Source organism: Crocodylus porosus, unplaced genomic scaffold (assembly GCF_001723895.1).
Source record: "Crocodylus porosus isolate Cpor-Errol unplaced genomic scaffold, CroPor_comp1, whole genome shotgun sequence".
NCBI classification, from domain to species: Eukaryota; Metazoa; Chordata; order Crocodylia; family Crocodylidae; genus Crocodylus; species Crocodylus porosus.
In genome coordinates this window covers 111,259,264-111,282,316 of record NW_017728947.1, presented here as the reverse complement: position 1 = coordinate 111,282,316, position 23,053 = coordinate 111,259,264, and the positions used below count along the sequence as shown (strand labels likewise).

General features: G+C 50.4%; 1 protein-coding gene across 1 annotated transcript in view; it reads right to left on the bottom strand.

The window, feature by feature from the left end:
• The window catches only part of SYT16 (synaptotagmin 16), a 77,951-nt gene extending 77,164 nt beyond the window's left edge, over positions 1-787 (bottom strand). The window contains exon 1 of the mRNA XM_019550936.1: positions 715-787. The gene's annotated coding sequence lies outside the window, so the exon portion shown is untranslated. The remainder of the gene's footprint in view (positions 1-714) is intronic.
• Between the last annotated feature and the right edge of the window lie 22,266 nt (positions 788-23,053).

The following is a 23,053-nucleotide window of genomic DNA, read 5'->3' as shown; positions in this document are numbered from 1 at the left end:
CAGGTCCACCGCTAGTGCTTCTGTAATGGGACCAGCGTGTGGAAGATTGTGCAATGGTTAAGGCAGGGAAACCAGTGCAAGTGCACCCAACAGCCTGTGCGTTACTCAGCGCTGCCCAGATTTTTCAGTTCTCTTCGCTCCCACAAGACACAGAGGCAACAAAAACCATGTCTTCTCTCTCCTGAGAGCAGTGCTCTAGACCATGGGTGGCCAACATGCGCCCCAGGTGCCACAAGTGGCCAGGCAGCCTCTGTGTGTGGTACGTGGCAGATCGGGAAAGAGAAAGGCAGCTCAGAGGCAGATAGGGCAGGGAGCAGAAAGCGGAACAGCAGAGCAGGCAGGGAGCACAAGGCAGGAAGCGGAGACTAGAACAGCAGATTGACCAGGGGGCATGGGGTAGGGAGCAGAAAGCAGAGCAGTAGATTTGACAGGGTAAGAGGATCAGAGTGGCACTCAGGGTGGAGTGTGGGGCTAATTTGTGGCATGCCTGCCAAAAAAGGTTGGCCCCTATGGCTCTAGACAGAGAGAGATAATGGCTCTTCTGTAGCAATCATATTGATATAACAGCTGCATGAAGATGACCACACAGCACCTGAAGCCCCTGCTATTTTCCCCACACATAACCAGAGACACAATAAAGTGGCTCTGCTCCCTTAATAATCACAGTCTCAGTAGATTTCTGTGCATCAAAGGAGCGACAGTGCTGATGCTTACCAAGGCTCTCGTGAACCCTAGACCTCTCCTTGTAGTGCTTTCGCCTCCCTCGTTGCTCCAAACAGGGGAGCCCCCCTATCTTCTCGAAACATAACTTCTTGTTGATGAAGAGGAAAAGGACTGCGAGGAGGACAATGAAGACACCAACTGCAGACAAGAAGCCAACGGCCTCCGGTGTAACTAGAAGCAAAACACAGAAATAAAACTGTTGCAACTGGAAATACTTGCCCTATAGACATAGCTGATTTATCCCCCCACACAGGCTCAGCAAGGCACCAGCTCTCAAAATGTGTAGGAAGCCAAATCCAGCAGAAAGCAGCCAGGCAGAAGTGGAGGCCATTGGCACATCTGCTCCCATCTACCGACTGTATAAGCTGCCCACTGAACGATATTCTGGTCTTTCTTCTGGACTTTCGTAGACTTCATAGATTTTGGGGGGTTGGAAGGGACCTCAGTAGATCAGTCTGACCTGAGTCCGACCCCTGGCACCAACGGAAAGATTTCTAGTGACTTCCAGAGGCTTTGGGTCAACCCTAAATCCAGTGTGACTCTAATAGGATGATCCCTGATTCAGTTGGTGCAATCCAGGTACCAGCTGGTCATAAAGCAGCTGTGTGAAATGCTCTCTCTCTGCATGTGGCTATGACTTTAGGGTAACCTCACATAAGGCAGGCCCAGCAGCAGAGCAGTTATAACATCCCTCTACTGATGCCGCGGCATGGGCTTAAGCTTTCCTCTGCACTCGTGCCAAAGGTCACCTCCCAATCAACCAGGTTATAAATGGGGTGCCTGGTCATATGGACTAGGGTGCCATCGGTGGGTGGACATGGTACTAAATGCACCATTCCCTTGAGCATGAGTGACTGGTGCCTCCTGAATCTAAGGGGGCACCCGCAGAAGCTGCCGACAGCGGCACCCATAGCAGGCAGGGCACCAGCCCTACAAACAGCATCAGTGTCAGCCGTTGGGGGGGCACGTGTACCCCCGTGCACCCCCTACCAGTTGCCTGTGCCCTTGAGTGCCAATGGTGATAGAAATTGGCCTTTTCACTTTCCTAGCGCATCCAGGCTTGGGTGGACCTTTGCCTTCCTCAGGCAGAGAGGATGCTGAAGGAAAGACAGCACTTCTCTTGGGGGTGAGGGGATAAAGCAGAGGGAGGGGAACTGAAGGCACCAGGCAGGCACTTTTTTTCTTATCTCTCCTCAGGAGAGATACAGGCACAGATGAACAACAGCTCTCACACCAGGGAGCACCACTGCCATTACTAGGCAAATGACAATTTTATAGATCAAGGTAAAAATGCCCATTCGCCCCTTATATAAGAAGTAAATTCCCATGGTGGAATTACCACTCATTCACAGGGCCTGAGACCCTGGCTGGCACAACTCAGGGCAGCTCCCACTTTATTTTAGGTTTGAAGCTCAGCAGAACTGGCCTTACGGGCGGGTGGCATGCTCAGGGGGGCTGCACACACGCATGCATGCACGCGCACTTGTTTCCTGCCTGCTACTTGTGCCAGATGGGAGCTGTATGAGGACTTTGGTGGCAAATAATCCCAGGGGCTGGGCAGCAGGGCACACACTCTCTGGCTGTGCCTGGAGTTCTTTGGGACTGGGTGGCCAGCTGGTGCAGCAGGATAAAAGCCCCTGGGTGGCGGTGGTGGCAGCAGGCACTGCCAGGCAGCATGATGGGCCAGGAGGAGGGCCAGGCCAAGGGCAAGGCAGTGCTGCCCAGCAAGAAGGCAGCACGGCTGGGTAGCTCCAGCTTGCACACCAAGGGCTTAACCATCACCGACCTGCTGGGGCTGGAGGCCGAGCTGCAGCCCCCCTTGGCTACCGCCACCACAGTCAAGGGCATGGATGGCCAGGTGGCACTGGGTGGTGGTGCACTGCTGCTGGGGCTGGGCTTCCTGTATGCCCACCAGCCAGCCTTTCCTGCTGGCCCCCACCAAGCCCCTGCCGCCAGGCCAGCATCTCAGGTGAGCGAACACGTGCTGCCCTGTGATAGGCCATAGGGTCCCCTACCACCCGCAGCTGCTGGGGCACGTGTGCCCCTCATACACACCCCTACCCCATATCCCCCTACCCTCCACCCCACCCCACACACCCCAGACACACAGTGCCGGTGACGTCAGGGGGGTGGGGTGGTAAGAGGACCATTTTCCAGGGGATCATTTTCCCTAAGGCCAGCCTGGTCCTCAGCGAAGAGCGACAACGGATTTACGCTAGCCAAGGATCTTGAAGTCAACACCTTTGTGCTGAACTGCAGAGAAATGCTGTCTTCCACCTGCCACGGTTCCTTTGTGTCTGAAGGAGCTGCACGAACGCCAGTGGGGGAAAAGCTTTTAAAATCATTCCAGAGCCTCCCAGTGCCAAAGGAAGGGACAAACCTTGCACAGATTATCTGGCAGGGGTGGTAAGAGCACGTGTGTCAAAAAAACCCCCAAAACATAAGCACCATCTGCCAAATCATTTGGCTTCTTATTCCAGTAATTACTAAATTAGATGTCAGATGGAGGTGAAGTTCAGAAGCGCAGTTCGTGTCAAAGACCCAGAAAAGTCTGACATTGCCAGCATGTCAGAGATGCACGTGACCTCGCCTGTTGACTCCAAAGCTACCGCTCCCAGAAGAGACAGGCAGTAATAAGCAGAGCCAGGGCTGCATGTCATGGGTCCAACTTGATATTTCCAAGATTTGATTCAGAAAGCAGCTGGGCTAAAAGGTCGTCTGTCCCTGCATTGACAGGAATTGCCGGCACCACAGCACAGTGGGTTAAACATAGCTCACACAGGTTGAAGTGGCTAATGAGAAACAAAACATCATAACCCCTCTATAAAATACATTGCTCTGGGGGGAAAAAAATCCTTCAGGTCTAGAATATAACCCAGAAAAGTGGGGGAATGCAGAGGTAAAGCTGGTTCTTTCACAAGTGCTACACCCAAGTGACACCAGGGTAAATGCCCTTGCTTGGCTTGCCCTCTTCTGCCCAGGACCATGACACATCCCACAGCAGTTTGACGCCACTCTACAGCCCCCTTGTGCCACTCCAGCAGCAAAGAGAGAGTAGATCTCCCTGCTACATAGGCTAGGACTTTTCAGCTCAGAGAAAAGACAACTGAGGGGGGATATGCTAGAGGTCTATGAATGCCATGAGAAAGTCAGCTGGGATTTGCGATTCAGTACCCCTCACCATACTAGAACCAGGGGACGCACAAGGACATCATCAGGAAGCAGGCTGAGAACGAATGCCATTCACTTTCCCAGTGTGTCAATCACTTGTGGAACTCGCTGCCGCAAGATGTAGAGGCTGACAATTTAACCAGGTTCCAAGAAATGCATGCAGGAATGGTCCATCGGCAGGTAGTAAATGCAATGGGAGGCTTGCTGCATCCAAATGAGGGCTCCCTAGACCTATAAATGCTGGGTAATAGAGGAGAAGGGCAAGGGACAGCTCAATCTGGATAGACCCTGCATAAATATCCATCCCCTTAGCATCTGCCCAGTGTCACCCTGTGAGACAGGCCTATTTCTTGCACAATGACAGTGGGTCTAGGCCCATAAGGAACCACAAATTCCCCACAATAGCTAGAGGGAGACCACTACACATGCAACAGGGGTTTTCTTGTGAGCAAAGGCATAGCAGGCAGAGCTGGCACCCACAGGGGAGCAAGGGTGGTGGGAAGGTACATGTGCATTGAGGGAGCAATCCTCAAGGCACAAGCTAAGTCTATTCCATCTCGGAGGAAAGGCAGCAAGAGGGCACAGCAGCCCCCCTGGCTCTCCAGGGACCTAGCAGACCTCCTGAGGTGAAAAAGAAAGGCCTATAAAGGATGGAGGACGGGATTCACCTCCCAGGAGGATTATTCTGCACTGGTCCGGTCCAGCAGGGAGCAAACCAAGAAAGCCAAGGCTGCAACTGAACTCCAACTAACTTTGAGCACCAAGGACAATAAAATGTCCTTTTTCAGATACGTGGGGAGCCAAAGGAAAAGCAAGGGCAACATTGGACCCCTGCTGAACCAGATGGGGCAACTGACAACTGATGCCCAGGAAAAAGCCAACCTATTAAATGGATACCTTGAGAAGCTGGATACCTTCAAGTCAGCTGGCCCTGACAATCTGCACCCCAGGGTACTCAAGGAGGTGGCGAACGTCATAGCTCAGCCCCTGGCATGGATCTTTGAAAACTCCTGGCGCTCTGGTGTAGTGCCTGAAGACTGGAAGCAGGCTCAGGGGTGATCTGATGGCCACCTATAAGTTTATCGGGGTGACCACCAGGATCTGGGGGAACGTCTGTTCACCAGAGCGCCCCAAGGGATGACGAGGTCGAACGCTCACAAACTCCTGCAAGACCGTTTCAGGCTGGACATAAGGAAGAATTTCTTTACTGTCCGAGCCCCCAAGGTCTGGAACAGTCTGCCAGCGGAGGTGGTTCAAGCACCTACACTGAACACCTTCAAGAGCAAATTGGATGCTCATCTTGCTGGGATCCTATGACCCCAGCTGACTTCCTGCCCTTTGGGCGGGGGGCTGGACTCGATGATCTTCTGAGGTCCCTTCCAGACCTAATGTCTATGAAATCTATGAGGGAACGGGGGGATGGACATGCTTCCAAGAGGGAAGGCAGAGGCATGGCTCTGGGGGTGGCGGGGGCACAGTTCCAGAGCAGGAGATGGGGGGCAGCAGTCTTACCCATGCCAGGATCTCCTAAACGGTCCTCTGCTGAGCTCCTGCCGCCACCGCTCACTCCACCCGTCCTGGCTGTTGCTCTTAAAGCAGCAGGTGGGGCCTGTTTTGGAGTTCCCCACATAACTAAGTCATGGGGCTGCCTCTGCTGCCAGGGCATGGACTCTGTGGGAGTTGGGGGTGATTCCAGCACCTCTCAGCACCCCCTAGTTATGCTCCTGCTTGGGACAGCAAGAGACATAACAGGAAGGGAAGTGCGGGGTAGAGGTTATTCACCAGGATGGCCTGGGAGGACACCCAGCAGAGACCTGCAGGTAGTTCCCACTGCCCGAGATGCCTGTGCAGCCACAGGATGCCGTCCAGTGAAATGCAGCTTGGAGACGTGCACAGACAACAGAAAGGAAGACAGCCCTGTAATAGCCTGGGTCCCCTCTAGCCAGCATCTCCTTCTTGCTCTGGTAGATGGGGAACTTAGCCAGGGCCAGAAGGAGACTGACCAGAAGGTCCCAGGATTTTATGGGGCTATGGAGGGAGTGTGCAAAATTAAAAGCTGCAGAGGAAAGTGCAACCAGAACCTCAACAAGAAGTTCTTGAGGAGGTGGAAGAGGGGATGAAGCCCAGTGGGCTAGATGGACCTGTGGTCTGACCCAGAAGGGCAGTTCTGTGCCAGGGTACTCAGAAATAACCCTAGTGCAGTGGTTCTCAACCAAGTAAGACTCTAGGCACCCCTCGATAGACTCAGGTGGGGTTAGACTCCAGGCACCCCTCCTTAGACTCAGGACACCACTTGGAAAGTTCCAGTTCTTGGATTTCACTTGATTTTTTTTGACTACAGAAAAATACTAGACCAATCCTTCTGCTGCAAAAAACTCAGACTGCACACAGCAAGGCAGCACGGTTTTAACACTATGGATTCCTACTTGAACTCTCTGGATGCATCCCCACAAGTGGGAACATGCGTTTCCCTGGGGACAAGCAGCAGTGGCACACCTTGGCCCACTGCTACTTGTCTCCAAGGAACACCCGTTCCACATGTGCTTTGGCACGCGGCAGGTTACCCCAGGTAGAGTGGAGGATGCTGGGTGCTGGCAACTGTGCTGGCCCCAGCAGCCTTACTTGGAGTTGTGGGGGCTTCGGGGAGCTGCAGCCACAGCTCTCCTGCAGCATGGAGCGGGAGTGTGTCTCTAGCTGGCCAGGTACCAGCTTTGGGTGGCACGTGTGGCCGCCTCACTTTTTTTTGGCGAGGGTTTTTTTGACCCCGGGATTTCCTGGGGTCAAGAAAACTTCCCATGCCACAAAGCAGCAGTGCGGAAAACACCTGCATGTGCAGTATGTGGTGCTGCAGATGGGTCTGTGGTGCCACATACTGCATGTCCACACTTGTCTGGGTTTATCTTGTAAATCATGTTTGCACACCTAACAGTGCTAACGTTGCATGGTGCCTCACAGCACTCCTGAAAGGATCCATGGCTGAGAATCAGCACCTTAAAGGTTTCTGTGAAAGCCTTAGAGGCAGGGTACCAGCTCTGACCTTCCCCTTACACCCTGGGGCACAGCCAGGGAAAGAGTATAGCAGAAGTGCCCTTGTGTAGAAGTACCAGGAAACTTCAGCTGTGGCAGCAGCTCTCCAGTGGCTGCTGTGACCACCTGCATACTGGAGCAAATGCATAGTCCAACCTGGAGTATACAGAGGTATACAATAAACAAGAGTCCTCTCGCTCCCCTCTCTTCATGCAGCTCAGGAGGGAGATCGACGGCCATGTAACCTGTAATCCAACCCTACACGCACTCTTGGCAATCCCACCCCCCCGCAAGTCCACTGGAGTATAAACTTAAGTTTATCCCTTAGATGTTTGGAAGGATTTAACCTCTGTTCAAGAGGTTCAACTCATGTGATTTCACCATGGAGGTGCAATGTCCGGCACTTGCAGGTGGAGACCATTTTAAAGAAGACCAAGAGCATGCTCAGCTCTGAGTGCAACATGCTGCAACTTGTCATCTGTCAGGACTCTTGGGTATTTCCTTGCAGACCCAGGTAGCCCACAGCATTGCTAAACACTGCATTGGCTAAACCCGCTCAGATCGGACAGAAGGATCAGAGCAGTAAACACCCTCTGTAGCTCGTCTCCAGTCACTGTCCCTTCCAGCACTGCTGGCAAGTGGGGTCAGCTTCCAAGAAAACCCTTGGGCAGAGCTGGACTCCAGGCCTTGCTTTGTGGGATGGGCAGAATACTACCATGTTCCTCTCATACAACATGCCTGAGGATAAAATCTGCACTTGTTTTTGAACAGCAAAATAAAGAAAAAGATGTGCTTTCATTGTACCAACTGAAAGGTAGCAGCTGGCGACCAGAGCTTACGAGTCAGGTGCAGATTTTACTTTTGCTTTGGCAGAAACAGCTCTTACTGTAATTCTCACCTATAGCGCACAATCTAATTTCCAGCAGCTGATTTTTGGGGGGACAAATGCACATGCTTTGCAAGAAAATATGGTCATTTCTGTTCCTGCCTCAAAAGGTTGTTGGGCAATTCGAAGCCAAATGCTCTCCCTGTTCAAGTGCCATGATGCTCTCACAAAGGGGAAACATAAGTTTTCACAGTGCCCAAGGAAAACGATGATGCCCATATTTGCTTGTTTGCTGCCAGGGGCAAGCACAAGCTGTGGGGGATAGTCAAGGGCATTACAGCAGCCCATAGGACATGGCTGCAGTTATGCCAACGACAAATGAGGGAAGCCAAAGCCAGTCAAGCCTCTTTACCCCCTCCTCTCAGAAATCATGAAAGCCAGAGGGAGCTTGGAGGGGGGGACTTCTGGGAAAGCTTGCTCTGATACCAACTACTCCTCCATATCCGAAACCAGGGACGCGCAATTATTTTGGGTGGAGGGCCACTTATTAAGTTTTGGCAAGCCATCGAGGGCTGCATGACAGGCAGCCAGGGGCAAATAAATATTAATTTTCTAATGAAATGGCTTGGTGGGTGGCATCCGGCCCGTGGGCTGCATTTTGCCCACCCCTGTCCTAAACCCACAGAACGCTGCTTGTATACAGATGTGCTTGCACTCAGTGTGGGCAGGTGGGAGCAGTGGGGAGAAGTAACTATGTGGATCCACTACTGCTGTCTCAAGGCTGCAGGAACCCTAGGGTGAAGACTCCTCCGCACCTGGGCTGCACACGGGGCCAAGAAAGGAGGCCTCTGTGAGCAGACATGGTCAAGTCTGAGCACATGGGTGGCAGGATTGGCAGAGACCCTGCACAAGAGGCTGCCACTGCAGAGTCTGGTGCTCAGGTCAATCGAGGCTTCCTCAGGTTCAAGGGTGGTCAAGCTTTCAAGCAGGGGAAGAAGAGGCATCCTAATGTCATGCCCCCACCCCAGTCGTCTGTACCTGATGCTCATGATTCTTGCCCAAGTGCATCTAAGCGAGGGGCACGTGCTTGCATTTCAACATGGTCTTGTGTGCAAGGGGGACGAAGGCATTCAGATTAACACACCTGGCAGATAATTGGAATAATTGATCCTGGGTGGAGGAAGAAGGGGGGAGCTGGGTTCGCCCTGCAGACGAATAATTCCCTGCACCTGCATTTGGCCCCAACCGCTTTCCACATTTCCAGCCCCTCACTCCTCAGCTGAGTCACTCCTCCAGCTTGCAGCCCCAGGCTGAAATCAAGTACAAGGAAGTGGTGCAAAACATTTGGAGGAGGTTTTTCTGGGAAAGGAGGAGCCGGGAGCAGCTGCATTTTGGTTGCTCTGTCTACCCAAAGGATGACAAGGTATGGACACAAAAGTGTGCAGCCCCCACTAGAGATACAGCACCACAGGTGTGCAGGGAGCTCCCTGGACAAGTCAAAAGGAAGAGTCTGGGACCTGCATTCAGTTCTCGGTTTCAGTGAAGACAGCCTGTGTAACCCTAACGTCACCAAAGTGAGTCATGTCATCTGTCTGTGCCTCAGTTTCCCACCTGTAAGGCAAGGAAGTGTCCTTCCTTCCCTGACAGGGGTGTTGTGGGGTTAAACTCATGCCAAGGGTGGATTCTGTGGCAGTGGGGCTATGTGAGTGGGTGGGTAAGAGGAAAAGACCAAGATCTGTTTGGTTAGACCATTTATCTGAGCCCTTCCCCACCCAGTTTTCTCCAGTGCGCGTGTGTCACATCCCATGGGCATATCTAGCACAGGGGCAGGTGCACACATAGCAATAGTGTTCTGCGTGTAACTGGCCAATGGGGGCTACGAATTAGGCCCAGCATGGCACACACTTCTTTGCACATGGGGTTGTGTGTGCATGGTTTAGACAGCCAGGGCATACACTTCTGGGAATGAACACAGTGGGCAAATAACTGCCCCATACAGAGGTGAAGCCCCAGCCTCACAGAGGTCAAAGGAAGCTCTAGCATTTATTGCAGTCAGACCAGATGCTTGGGCTGGTGCAGATTTCCCAGCCATCTGAGAAGCATCAAATCATGGAGACGTAGAGCTGGAAGGGACCTCCAGAGATCACCTAGTCCAACCCACTGCCTAACACAGGGTCATCCCTGTCCAAACCATCCCATACAACCATAATCTAAACTCTACATAAGACTGCCATCACCTCGACACAACACAAGACATCACACCTGAACCTGCCACAGGTAAATCAGGGGGATCACGGTAGCAACATCCTGCTTCTATAAAAGGTTGTTAATAGATGCTCAAGGGATCCCAGGTAGAGGGGTTGTGCCCCTTGCTACAGAGGAAGGCAACCCCTGACCCCACTCCATACCAATTTGACCATAAGGCAAAATTCCTTCCTGACCCCAAATATGGTATTTGTCTAGCCCTGAGCGGAGGGGCAAGATGCTCTGGCCAGCAGCCTCCAATTTTGAGTCTCAACGGGAGCACTGGCACAGCCCAGTCACCACCCCCAGCCTGGGCTGCAGCCAGCACCCAGCGCTGTGCACAGTGTCTCCATGTGCCTAGTGCGCACGCTGCATTTTCACCAGGTGAAGAATCTGCAATGAGGCATCTTATTTTAATCCATTGCAGTCAGGCTTTTGAGGGTTAACATTTTGGATAAAATCCTGTTCCAGACACTGGTTCTCTAATTCCAATTGATTCCAAGATTTCTGCAATAGGAGTGTGTTTACTGGTACTTTTTAATTACAAAAAACCCATAAATTGTCTGTTTTACTGTCTGTGCTAATTACATTTCATTATATATTTGGAGTAAGCTATTATTTTCCTGCTGGTTCCCATGGCATTCTTCATTATCGACTGCTAATTGTCTAGTGTGCACATAGGATTGTGAACCAAGTAGGCTGATGCGTGGGCAGAAGATCCAAGGAAGGCTGCGTGGCAGAAGAAGTATGCATTATGATTATTATGGGGTATTAGAAAGCTTCCACCTACTTGCATTCCCACACAATTTGTGGCACATCATCCCAATCAACAGCGTTGCTGTGTAGCGGAGCATGGCAGGCCAGCTGTAATGAGCTTTGGGCTTGGCAATTAGCAGCAAATATTAAGGGAATATTATGCAGGGCCAAATCACAGTGACCGTGACTCGGGGCTGGAGGTCCTTTCCTGGAACAATGCAAGCAGAAGGGCTCTTTCGAGGGTTTTGCTTATCCTTTGCCCTCAGCGTGCTAAACTGAGGCTGTAGTTTGGGATTGCCCCATTTGTTCATCAGCCCAGAGTCAAGCGTATAAAGGGATAAAATGCAGTGCTTGCAGCCTAGAAATATACTGAGCTAATAGTGCCCTGGAGAGAAAATAAACCTTGCTAAGGGCCTCAATTTTAACAGCGTCCTGATGAATCTGTACCCATGTAAGCTCAGACAGTCCCACAGAGGGTATTAGAGCAACCCACACCACGGAGCATGTCTCAATTATAGGTCAAGTCAGAGTTGCAGGGACTGCTCCCTCCCAAAGCAAGCCCCTGCAACGAAGGCTGTGCATGATTGATGCTCACAGGTTATCAGCGTGGAGCAGGTGGCACCATTATCCGGGCAGGCTGAACACACAATGTGCGGCCACTCCAGGAACAAAGCGCGCCGTCTTGCAGCACAGCAGTGCTCTTCTGATATGTATTTCAAACAAGATGGAGCGTGGCCCTTGGTAGCAGCTCTGAACTGCTTCCATGCTCAAGGTGACCTGGACACACATTGCCAGGAATTAAATCAGGCTGATCAGTTGGCCCCGGGGCTGGGTGAGGGGGCAGTTCTCACTGAAAGCAATGGGGCTTATACTGCAGAATTTGGCCCAAAGCAAACGTTTTTTAGGCTTTAAATTTTTCTTCCCCAGACCTTTGTCTGCAGCGATGCAGAGAATGTCAAGAGTCCAAGGGAAGTTGAGGTATTAGGAAATACTTTCTCATTAGAAGGGTAGTAAAGAACTGGAACAGGTTACCCAGAGTGGTGGTGGACTCTCCATCCTCGGAGGTTTTTAAGACCTGGCTAGACAAAGCCTTGGTCTGGATGATCTAGTTAGGGATGGTCCTGCTTTGAGCAGGCATTTGGACTAGATGCGACCAATTCACAGTCAGGGCGGCTAGGATCTGGAACCAACTTCCAAGGGAAGTGGTTCTGGCTCCTACCCTGGGGGTCTTTAAGAGGAGGCTTGATGCCTACCTGGCTGGGATCATTTGAGCCCAGTTTTTTCTCCTGCCCAGGAGGGGGTTGGACTTGAAGATCTACAAGGTCCCTTTGACCCAACTTCTATGATTCTATGACCTCCTGAGGTCTCTTCCAACCCTCATTTCCTATGATTCAAATCTACCTGCAATAAAATCAATGGCAAATGGCCCCTGGATGCCCCAGGAGCAAGGTCACGCCCATGGACTTTTTTGTTACAGAAGACCATGTTGGAAAGCTCATGCTGCCTGGAGAAGAAGTGATGCTTCCACAAAGACCGGCCATTGCTGGACCAATGGAGATGGGAAAGCAGCTTCTCTTACAGAAGCTGAAGAGCCTTCTTAAAGGAGGCTGCTCCTTCGAGAAGGCTCTGATGGTTAGAAACTACCATTATAATCTCCAGCCTAAATGCATTTGTGGCCAACATACACCCATTTATTCTTGTGCCAGCAATGTCTGTGAGCTTAATGAATGTGTAGATAGCAGTCATACCCCCGCCCCACTCTCAGCCTTTGTTTGTTACGCTCCACAGGCTCCACTCCTTGCATTTCCATGCTGAGATACGTGGCCACTCTTCCAATCATCCTCATAGCCTTGCTCTGCACTCACTTCCATTAAAATTCCCTTGCACACTCAGGGACCCACAGCAGTGGGGATGTCAGGCATGGTTTATACCCGAAGTGTTTCCCCTGCCTCCTGTCCTGATCTCTGCCTTCTCCAGTGGCTCTTCTTGATGATTAGCAGTGTCCATTGAAGTGTGGGACACAAAGTTTGCATGCAGGTTTTATAAGCACATCCTGGCCTCTCTTGCCTGTTGTGATCTTACATCATCGAGAGATGACCATGGCCTAAAAGAAAGTGCTAATAAATCTTGGGTCAACGAGAAGTGGGGTCTATATTCAGCATGCCCTGCTCTGTTTGGGCACGTGGCCTGCGACCACAGATGGGAAGTCATACAACTATTAAAAGAGGTTTGGTTGATTAGTTGATATTGCTTGTTGGCAGCACATTTTCACTCCCTGGAGCAACTGAGATCAGACATGTTGCCAAGGCAACCCACTCGGCCTTCAGCAAAGGGTTTGCTGCTACATCGTCCTTGGTCAATTGATGGAGTAGGGTTTATTTAGGTCTTTGCAGGAAGCTGCTGCCCAGCCTTTGACTGCCGTGAGTCATCGTGCTTAAGGTCATATCGGTAAGAAGGGCGATGTTTGTAAGATGAGAAAAATGAGGAGTTGAGAACACACAGATCCTAATCAGGCTGCAATGTGGAAAGCTTAGAGCCTTTGAATTGTAAGTGGGGACAACTCATTCTTTGCTACCCCTGAAAAATGAGAGAAAAGTAGGAAAGAACTTGTCTTCGCTTCTGCAGAAAGTTTTTATTAACTGGAGGAAGACGTAGCTCAGCCTATGAGACCATGAGCGATTGTATATGCCACGGGCTTCTCCTATTCCTCCGAATTTGCTCTCCTCTGTGGGCCAACTTCCCATCAGGAACTTCCAGAAATAGTCTGTGTTTTGTAACTTGGTCCTTTGGGGGTTTTTTCTGTCTGGAAGAGAAGTCATTTAGGTTGCCCATAATTCAAATGCCTGTGGGGGACAAAGCTGAGGCAGGGTTGTTGTTATGTTGGAAACTGTCAATGGTCACCATTAACTATTTAGACCTGGGGTGCTCAACCTCCAGCCTGTGGGCCAGATCCAGCCTGCAGCAAGCTGCCATCGGGGGCTCACTCTGGGCCCAGAAATTCAGTGGTGGGAAAGCAGTGATGCTGCTCCTCCACTGCCAAATTTCCAGACCTATGGTGAGCCCCAAGCCCTACTCACTGGATCTGACATCCTAGCCCAGCATTCAGGGCTGGCAGTGGTAGCACTGACCCCGCCAAGACCGAATCCTAGTGGGAGGGGCTGAGTGGGAGCAGTGCCAGCCCCACTGGACCCAATCCCAGTGTGAAGGAGTAAGGAGGGGGCAGGACCCAATCCTGACATGTGGGGAACAGGAGGGGGTGGTGCCTGGCCTGCAGGTGGGCAGTGCACCACTCATCTGGCCCACTGGACTAAAAGATTGAGTGCTGGTGGTCTAGACAATTACAGAGCTGTTCAAAAGTGACCACTGGGTGTGCCAGTGAGGTACAAGGGGCTGCGTGTGCCCCCTACCAGCCCCTTCCAATTTTCACCATAATCAGTAAGGTTCTGCTCAGTAGTGCCCAGAGCACTCTGGACATTTTGGAACTGATCAGATACACTGCCACTGTGCAAGAAGAGACTCAAAGAGAAACGGCATGAAGTTGAGTTGCACTTGGCCAAGAAAGTCCTTCAGAAACAGCCCTGAGTGACTGTAAGGACGATAGGGAACACGTACTAGTGGGGAGCAAGGCCTGCCTCTTACTGCTGAACGGTCAAAGGTCACACACAAGGTACCCCCACCATGACTTGGTTGCTTCATTCATCTGCTAAGTGGGTGTAGATCATGCTCAGCAAATTGTTGTTCATTCAGGAGACAGGCGGCAAGGGATGGCATTTTGAATGATGAAGTAATCAACCGATGCGCTTAATGGGGCGAGCAAGCCAGCTGGGTTTTCTTGAATGTGAGAATTTGGTTCCAGTTGGCATGGGCAGAAAGAAAAGCATGATAAAGGAGCAGTATCAGGTGGCATGGTGTATACTTGGGTTTCTTGAAAAGTTCCTGACTTTCTACACCATCATCGCCAAACAGCGACTGTTATAGATAAAGAAACGTGTGTGTCTGGGAGGTGGGAGTCTCTTAAAGTCTGCGTTTGAGTGCCTACTTATTTACTCTTTGAAGAGATGGCAATTGATAGATGTGTCATTGCAGTGATGCCATTATCTCCCATCACTGTCTCAAAATACTGCATTAGAGATACCATGGTAACGAAGGAGAAGTCTTTAAAAATAATGGTGTGACTTTTAGTGTTCAAGAAAGGTTGCCAACTGACAGTCCTGGAGATTGAAGTCTTCCCGTCTAAAAGGCAGGCAGCAGTAGTGTAAGTGGTGACAAAATGGGATGGATTCATATCAGATTATGAACTTTCTGTTGTACAATGCCTGAAAACAAGCCTGGACGTGATCGAAGACAACTTACTATTCTTGTGGCAGGTTTGGGCTTTTCTGATTAAATGCTTTTCCATCAGAAAATGTCAGTTTGTCGAAAATGAAACTTCTTGCTGAACACCGGTGATGATGAAAATTTCACCCCTTTCACAGGGGTGAAAGGGTATCTCATCCGCAGAAGGGAATTTCTAGTCAGGAGAAGGACAGAGACCAACCAACCCATCCCAGGAAACCCCACAGAGCAGAGCACTCGCAAGAAACCTGGGTTCAAATCCTAGTTCTGCTTGATTCATACAAGGGGCTTGAATCATAGGACTGCACATCCCAGCCGCATGTTCCAATGAGCAGGCTGTTGGCCTTCCTGGGGTGAGTCTCTGGATCAATTTCTCTACTTGGCACTATCTAGCTTGCCTGTCTAATAGTAACTAGAGCAAGGACTTAATTCTAGTTCTCCCTAGGTGAGCACCCTGATCACTGAGCTCTCTCTTTCTTTTCCAGTGACTAATTATTTATACCAAGCAGAACAGATCCAGAAGGAGATACTGAGGAACTAGTTCTACAGACCACTGGCTAGGGTACTTGAACAAGTGGCTAAAGCAAGGATTTTGATTGTAGGGCTCCCAGGTAGATGAATACCCTCAACACTGGGGTACAGAGTTGGCACAAAAAAATACTTGGGTGTTTACATGAAGGGAAAGATCCAGTAGGAGATACCAGGACCGAGCCCAAAATAGCCAACAGCTTGGGGCTTAAGACACAAAAACTCATGTCTAAATCCTTGTTCTGAATTGGACAGACCAAGGACTTGAACCTGTGTTGTTGCCATCCCATATTGTTCTTTGACCACCAATGTGTTCTGGGGTGCATGGCCTGTCTTTCTGCTTCTCTCAAAACCAAAAGATCTCCTGGTTGTGCTGATGTGAAATGGAACATCTTTTTTTTGAAACCACAAACACTTTTATGGGGTGGGAAAAATGCATCCTGCTCTGCTATAATGTCCTCTGTTTGGACACCTGCCCAGGGAACAAGTTTGACACTGGACTGAAATGCCAGTGCTTATGATCATCAAAACCAGTGTGTGACACTTGTTTTTTTCCCCCCTTAGCTGCTGACCCAAACCCACAGAAAAATGGCAAGGCTTATGGGATCCTGCAGTGGGGCAAGCATGACAAAGGAAGGGGCCGGATGTTATTGGCTGATTATATAACAGAGGAGTGACAAGGAGCAAAGGAGATCCTGGAGACTGGTACTGGAGTCTAGGGTATACCCCACGTCCCAGTGAAGGATGCCAGAGTGCCAGACTGTACCCATTGGCACAGAGCTGGAAAAAGTGACTACTTGCCGCTCAAAACCTATTGGCTTAGAAGCAGATACAACCCAGCATTTGAGTTGACTTGTGATGGACTGGTGCCAGGGGGATGCTGGGTGAGGCTTTAACACAAGTTTCTTTACACTTGTTGCTGTGCCTCAGCTCCACTCTGGTAGGGATCACCTTTACAGGTGTTTGAAAGTTATAAGGCAGCCCTGGAGCAGGAGTGAAAAGGTACAGTTCTAGAGGTTGGTGGAAGGCAATGGGTTGCATCAAAACACTTGGAGTCTACTCAAAAGCAGGGTCAAGAGCAAAACACTTGAAGTCTACTCCTGAAACGGGCTGAGTTAGTACAAACCTGGTGCAGTCTATAAAGAAAGTGGGTAGGATGGTACAAACAAGCCTGGTACAATAGATATGGAAGGTATGTAGGAATGTTAAAAAATTAAGCTCATAAATCAGCAAATCAGAAAGCCCACGGCATTTAAAATAATGCCGATCAGTGCCGCCCTTGGTATTTAGTGGTATGATGGGCAACGTGATGGGTTACAGAAGCTTGTGATTGGGAACATATTGGGGGATGTATAAGCTCTTATAGGGTATAAAAAGCATGGACTAAAAACTCACTTTGGATTTGTTAACCTGGCACTAGACCCCCTGTCAGCCAGTCTATGAATCTGGCTGATAGTATGAATAAACGTCACACTAAGCTTATACTTTCTGGATAGCTGCATGCTTATTTGAACTGTGTTATGATAGGACCTAACTGGCCCTTGGAAGCAACAGCAGCAACGTGCATGGCAATTCAAACTCCGTCCTCCTTCAGTCCCCAGTCTCTCTCTTTCCATTGACTTGAGTACATACTTTACTACCTGGCTGTGCAGTGGCCTTTTGTGAGACTGCTTCATAGCGTTGACTTGCATGTCAACTGTGATATGGTGGGGTGGGGGTGGGGGTGGGGGGGTTCTTTTAGCTGTATGGTGTCAGGGTGCCCGTCTACCGGGACTGAGAACAACAGATTCCTGCTGAAAGGTAAACCATCAGATGGTAACTGCCTGTAGGGACATTGTACTTGCTGTGGATTGGAATGGGTGTCCAGGAGCAGAAAGCAGAGCTGGTTGAAACATTTTCAGCTTGTGTATGTGTGTGCACGTGCACGTACATGTGCACACACATAAGCCAAAATATTTCATGGAAACTTAATCATTTTGAGACAGATATCAAGAATGTTTCTCAGATCTAGGATGGGATTTCTGGTGAGAGAGAGAGAAAGAAAGAGACAGAGGGAGAGAGAATGCCACCCCAGGATAGCCAATAGTCTGGTGGGAACGGTACTAGTCTCAAGTCTTTGCACTGAATCAAGAAGAGCAGAGCTTCCTGCATCTGAGTGCCCTGGCCCCTGGGCTGTTGGATATTCTCAGCTGTGTTGCTTTTCTCTCTCTCTTGTGTTTGTGGGGTTTGGTTTGAAAAATTTCCCGTCCTTCTGGTCTTGGTTCCAAAAACGAGCATGAAAACTTGCCATGCCTTGTGCATCTATAGCGATGTGTTCCACCCAACCCTGGGTGAAAGGCCTTGTGGCAACTTCTCAGTTGTTTCAGCTGTCTTGAGATGGATTTTGGCCAGTTGCTGCTGTTTGCTGTGTTTCCAGCTGATTTCTGCATGCTGTAGGTTCCTGTGTGGAAAGGTGTGTAGCTGTCCACTGGGAAGGCCCGGACAGCTGTAGACCATCCCAGCAGACCTAGGACAGCACACAGGACAGGGGGTCCTAGGTAAGCATGGCCCAGAAATCAGCTTTAAAAAGCAATGGCTGGTTCTCATCTGGTGCAACTGGTGATATGGGCAATGCCTTAGAAAAAAAGAGAGAGGTGTGCCAGGGTGTTTATAAGCCTTCCCAGTGGCATTGGGTGTTGGCTAAAGCCAAGGCGGGGCACTTTGATTGGGCTGTGCCAATGCTCTTGCTAGAACTAAAGCCAGAGTTTCCTAGCTAGAGAGTGTTGCCTCTCTGCTCAGGATCAGACCGACTGCCACATCTGGGGTCAGGAAGGAGTTTTACCCTGTGGTCAGATTGGTATGGACTGGGGGTTTTTTGCCTTCTTCTGTAGCAGTGGGGCATGGACCTCTACCCAAGATCCCTTCTGCTCCTGCAAGAGAAGCTCCTTTGAGAAGGCTCTGATAGGATTTTTTGTTGTTGCTGATGACCTAACTACTTCTAAGATGTAGCTAGAGCACTTTATAAACAAGAATGTCTTGTACAGCTCCCTGTGACCACACAAAGCTGGACTCAATGGCCTTTGCTCCCACAGAGTCTGTGCTATATGCACGGTGTTTTCAACATCAGCAACATACCACAGGGCCCGCGAGCTCAGAAACACCTCACTGTACCCATAATCATCCTGGCGACATTCCCATTAGACACTTGCATGTACTAGGTCAGTGAGGACCAGTATCAGTTTGCAATTTGCTGGCAGAGAAGGAAGGGGGCAAACCTCTAGATAAAATTTTTGGCAAACAGACCCAGGGCCGACCCTAGGAGGGTGCAGGGCCCAGGGCAAATCAGTCTATATGGGGCCCCCTTAACATTTTTAAGGGGGACAGCCATCACTCACTGGTTGCGGGGCCAGGACAGCTGGGCAGCACTGGCTGCAGAGCAGGATGCAGGTGGCAGCTCTGGCCCTGGTGCTGAGGGTGCTGCTGCAGGCACAGGCCACCCCAGGGGGCTGCCTGCAGCACACAGCAGCTAAGGCTAGGGCCACGCTGGGTTAGGGACGCTCTTGCGGCGGGGGGCCTTGAGCCGAGCTGCGGTGCCCAGTGTCCAGAAGCCTTGCAGGGGCTCCAGATCAGGCTTTCCTTGTCATGATGTCAAAGTGTGCGGCCTGGGGCAGTTGCCCCGATTCACCATACCTTAGGGACGGCCTTGGATAGATCAAAGGAGCATAGGAAAGGGTGGAAGGGACCTCAGGAGGTCAACCAGTCCAGCCCCCTGCTCAAGGCAGGACTACCCCATGTAAGTCCTCATCTAAACTGCTCTTGAAAACTTCCCAAGGTGGACATTGCACAACTTCTCTTGGCAGACTGTTCCAAGACTTGACCACTGCCATAGTCAGCAAGTTCCCCTTCATCTCCAACCTAAATTTCCCCTGCTGAAGCTTGAGGCCATTTCTCCTAGTCCTGTCCTCTACAGTCACAGAGGAAAGCCCAACTCTATTCTCTCTATAATTGGCCTTCAGGTATTTGAAGACTCTGATTAAATCCGCCTTTAATCTTCTTTTCTCCAGACCAAATGACCCTAGTTCTTTCAGTCTTTCCTCCCAGGTCCCTAATCGTTTGTGCTGCTGTGCGCTGGATTCTTTCCAAACTGTCCAAATCCTTCTAGAAGTGGGGGGCCCAAAACTGGACACAGTCCTCCAGATGAAGTGTCACTAGTACTGACTAGAGTGGAAGAATCACTTCCCCTGATTTGCAAGTGAGATTCCCGTTGCTACAACCCCAGGCAGGGAGTTTATAAATCTTGCCCTTAAGGCACAAGCCAGTTGGAGAGTATGGGTTATCTTGATCCCTGAGGTACCATGGTACCAGAGATGCCATTAAACCCACTCTGCTCTGAGAATGAAAGTCTTTAGTCTTGCATCTCATAGTAGGCCATGTCTCCTTCTTCCCCTCCTGTCTGGGGCAAAACTCAATAACCTGCTGTGTGGGGACCCTAAATGTCCTTCCCTGTTGTGGAAACCCACTCTCGGGGATTACTGACCTACTCCCACACTGCTCCTTCCAACCCAGCTATTCGAGCTTAGCATTTGACAGTTGAGGAACAAAAGGAAAAAAACCCTGCAAGTTGTTTAGAAAGGTTAGTTTTAGCAGGCATCTTGCAGGAAGGAGACTTACTAGCACAGGGTGCGGTTTCAAGGAAGGAATGTGCTGGGGGTGGTTTCTAGGCCTTGGGTATCGACGAGGTGATCTGTGCCCTGCACAACTGTGTGCTACAAATAATGAGTCAGGAGAGACTGCAAACACTATTAAAGCAAACACTAAGAGAATCAGCTACTGAGGCTCCATTTAGTTCACACACTGCACTATTTTGCTAGTGCTGCCACCTTCTAGGTCACGGGTGGGCAAAATATGGCCCATGGGCCACATTCAATCCTCCATGAATCCTTCCTTCCAAGGGAGTCCATCCAGCCCTTGGCCTCACCCAGCCCAGGTGTGTGTGTTGGGGGGGGGGGCAACCCAGGACATGGCATGTGTGGCCAGTCCAGCCACCCCCAGGCATGCAGCCAGCAGGTCTGGGGTGACAAGGCAACCAGACTCACTTCCTGGTAGTGGCTCTTTCCAGCTGCTGGCACCACTCAACCCAGTCCCACTGCCTGGGCACCCCAGCCCTGCACCCACCATCAAGGGAGCCCAAAAAAGTGGGCAGGAAGGGTCTGCATTGAGAGTAGCCTGGGACCTGCCTGGGCATGGCACACTTGGTTGGGCAGATGGGCAGGCAGAAAACAGCACCTGGGAGCGGGACAGGTGGACAGAGCTGGGATTGTGGGGCAGGATCGCAGGATGGTGACAGTGTGGAGCTGTCACCCAGGGCAGAACTGTGATCTGCTCCCCACATGCCACTGCCTGGGGAACCACCACCCATCGCAGGGACAGGTGGGCAGCAGATCATGGCTCTGCCCCAGGCTCTGGCCCCATGATCTTGCTGCCCTGTGATCTAGCCCTAACCCCACCCCCACCTGTCCTTCCTGCTCCCAGACACTTCTTCCTGCCTCCCCACAGCCCCAACCCATCTACCTTGAGCGTGCCCTGCTTGCACGAGTCCTGGGCCAGGCTCCATGCAGACCTTGGGATTGTCGGGTAGTGACAGCATGGGGCTGGGCCCTGGGACAGAGCCCCTTAGTGAGTTTTGGTGAGCTGTTGTGGGGTGGGGGGTGCTGACCCAGCACAACAAGGGAGGAGGCCTGCAACAGTTCACCAAAACTCCCTAAGTGGCCCTTGGGCTCAAACAATTGCCCACCCCTGTTCTAGGTTGTCACTGGCATGTAACGCTTCATCTTCAAGGACTGGTCTAACAAACCCACTGAATCACTAGTACCTGACCTGGATGGGAAGAACTGGGACGCAGGCTGTCCTGGGACACACATGGACTCAGGTCATCCTTTCACTAGCTGCCCAAGAGGAGGAAGTGAGGTCCCGGGACACACAGAACCAGGAAATGAAACTGGTTTTGTTGGAGAACAGAACTGGTGATCCTTAACATCAGCCCCATTCTCCAACTGGGCTCCCCAGGTCCTTCCTTCTCTCTGTCTCCTGCTGCAAAACTTGCCCAACTACTGCACAATCTTTAGAGATCAACCAAGAATGAGCTAGACACGGAGCATATCGGTTACCATGAGCCATAAACCTGAAGCCACCAAAATCAAGGGGAGTGGAAGGCAGCCAACAAGAAAGCACACATTGATGACTAAAGCTACCACACAGCCCATCATCATCCCTCTGACGAGCAGAGCAGTATTCCAACTTTATATGTGGATGGCATGAATGGGGCCTGTTATAAAAGTGATTGAGATGCTGGTTGGAAAGATTCATTAATGTCAGCAGAATTCAAAAGGAACACCCAGGAGTTTCAACTCATTACGCTGGACTGTTCGCAGGGTTAGGGCCTGAATACAGCACGACACAAGTCAGAAGAGAAGGAGGGAAGGAAAAAAAGAAAAAAAAAGGAGAGATCAGGGATCACTAACAGAATCATATTCAACAAAAGTTACATTAAAAATAGACCCCATGGATTTTACTGGCTTTTGTGCTTCTGGCATACCCAAAATTCTGTCGTGTGGGGACAAAAGTCCCTACATGCATTTTGCAAAACTTTCATCAAATATAATTGGCCCGTAACAATAACAGATTACGTCATCCTTTAATTCTTTAACAGATGGGGAGCTTCGCTATGGAGCCTTCTGCCTATTCTCCATACGTTTAGCTACTCCTTCCTGTAGCCATTATGTTATAATTGTGGCACTATATAAAGTCAATGCTCCGTTCTGAGCCAACATCATTTCAAAACAACTGGATTGGATGTATAGGGAAAGCTGCAGATGCAATGATGTGTGGTCTCTCTCTGTTTAATGGGCAAGAGGAGCACCTATGTTTGTGCTATATGTGCCTGGTGTTCCTGCTGCATTGGTCTACTGCAGAGATTGTGAAAAGACCACAAAATGGAATAAAACCTACATGCAGTATAAGAAGGGCCGCAGTTCTTCCTGCTCACCGTTTCCTTATGGGGGCTTCCAATACTACTGTACTATCACTGCAAAAAAGAGGCAAAACTGGAATGCGGTTCTAAGTACAAAGCAACACAAGTTCTATATTAAAAATATACTGTTAGCGAGGAAACAAAGAAAGGGTTAGGTTCACTCAGAGAAACAGCCGAGGACTGTTGCAAGCTCTAGACTTACCTAGCTTTCCTCACATTAAGCAGCCAAACAGGTTGAACAAGAAGCAAAACTTTCCAAGAGCGCTTTCTTTTTGACTGTGAACCTTTGTAAATAATATTCCTCCAGACTTAACAATGGGTTGATGCCAGGACGGATGCCTAAATCCTGCTTTCCGTCCAGATCCGTGAAGTTCACACAAGCTGGGCAAAGGAGATTGTCGCAGCCTGGAGTTTTGGAGATGGGAGTGGTGCTC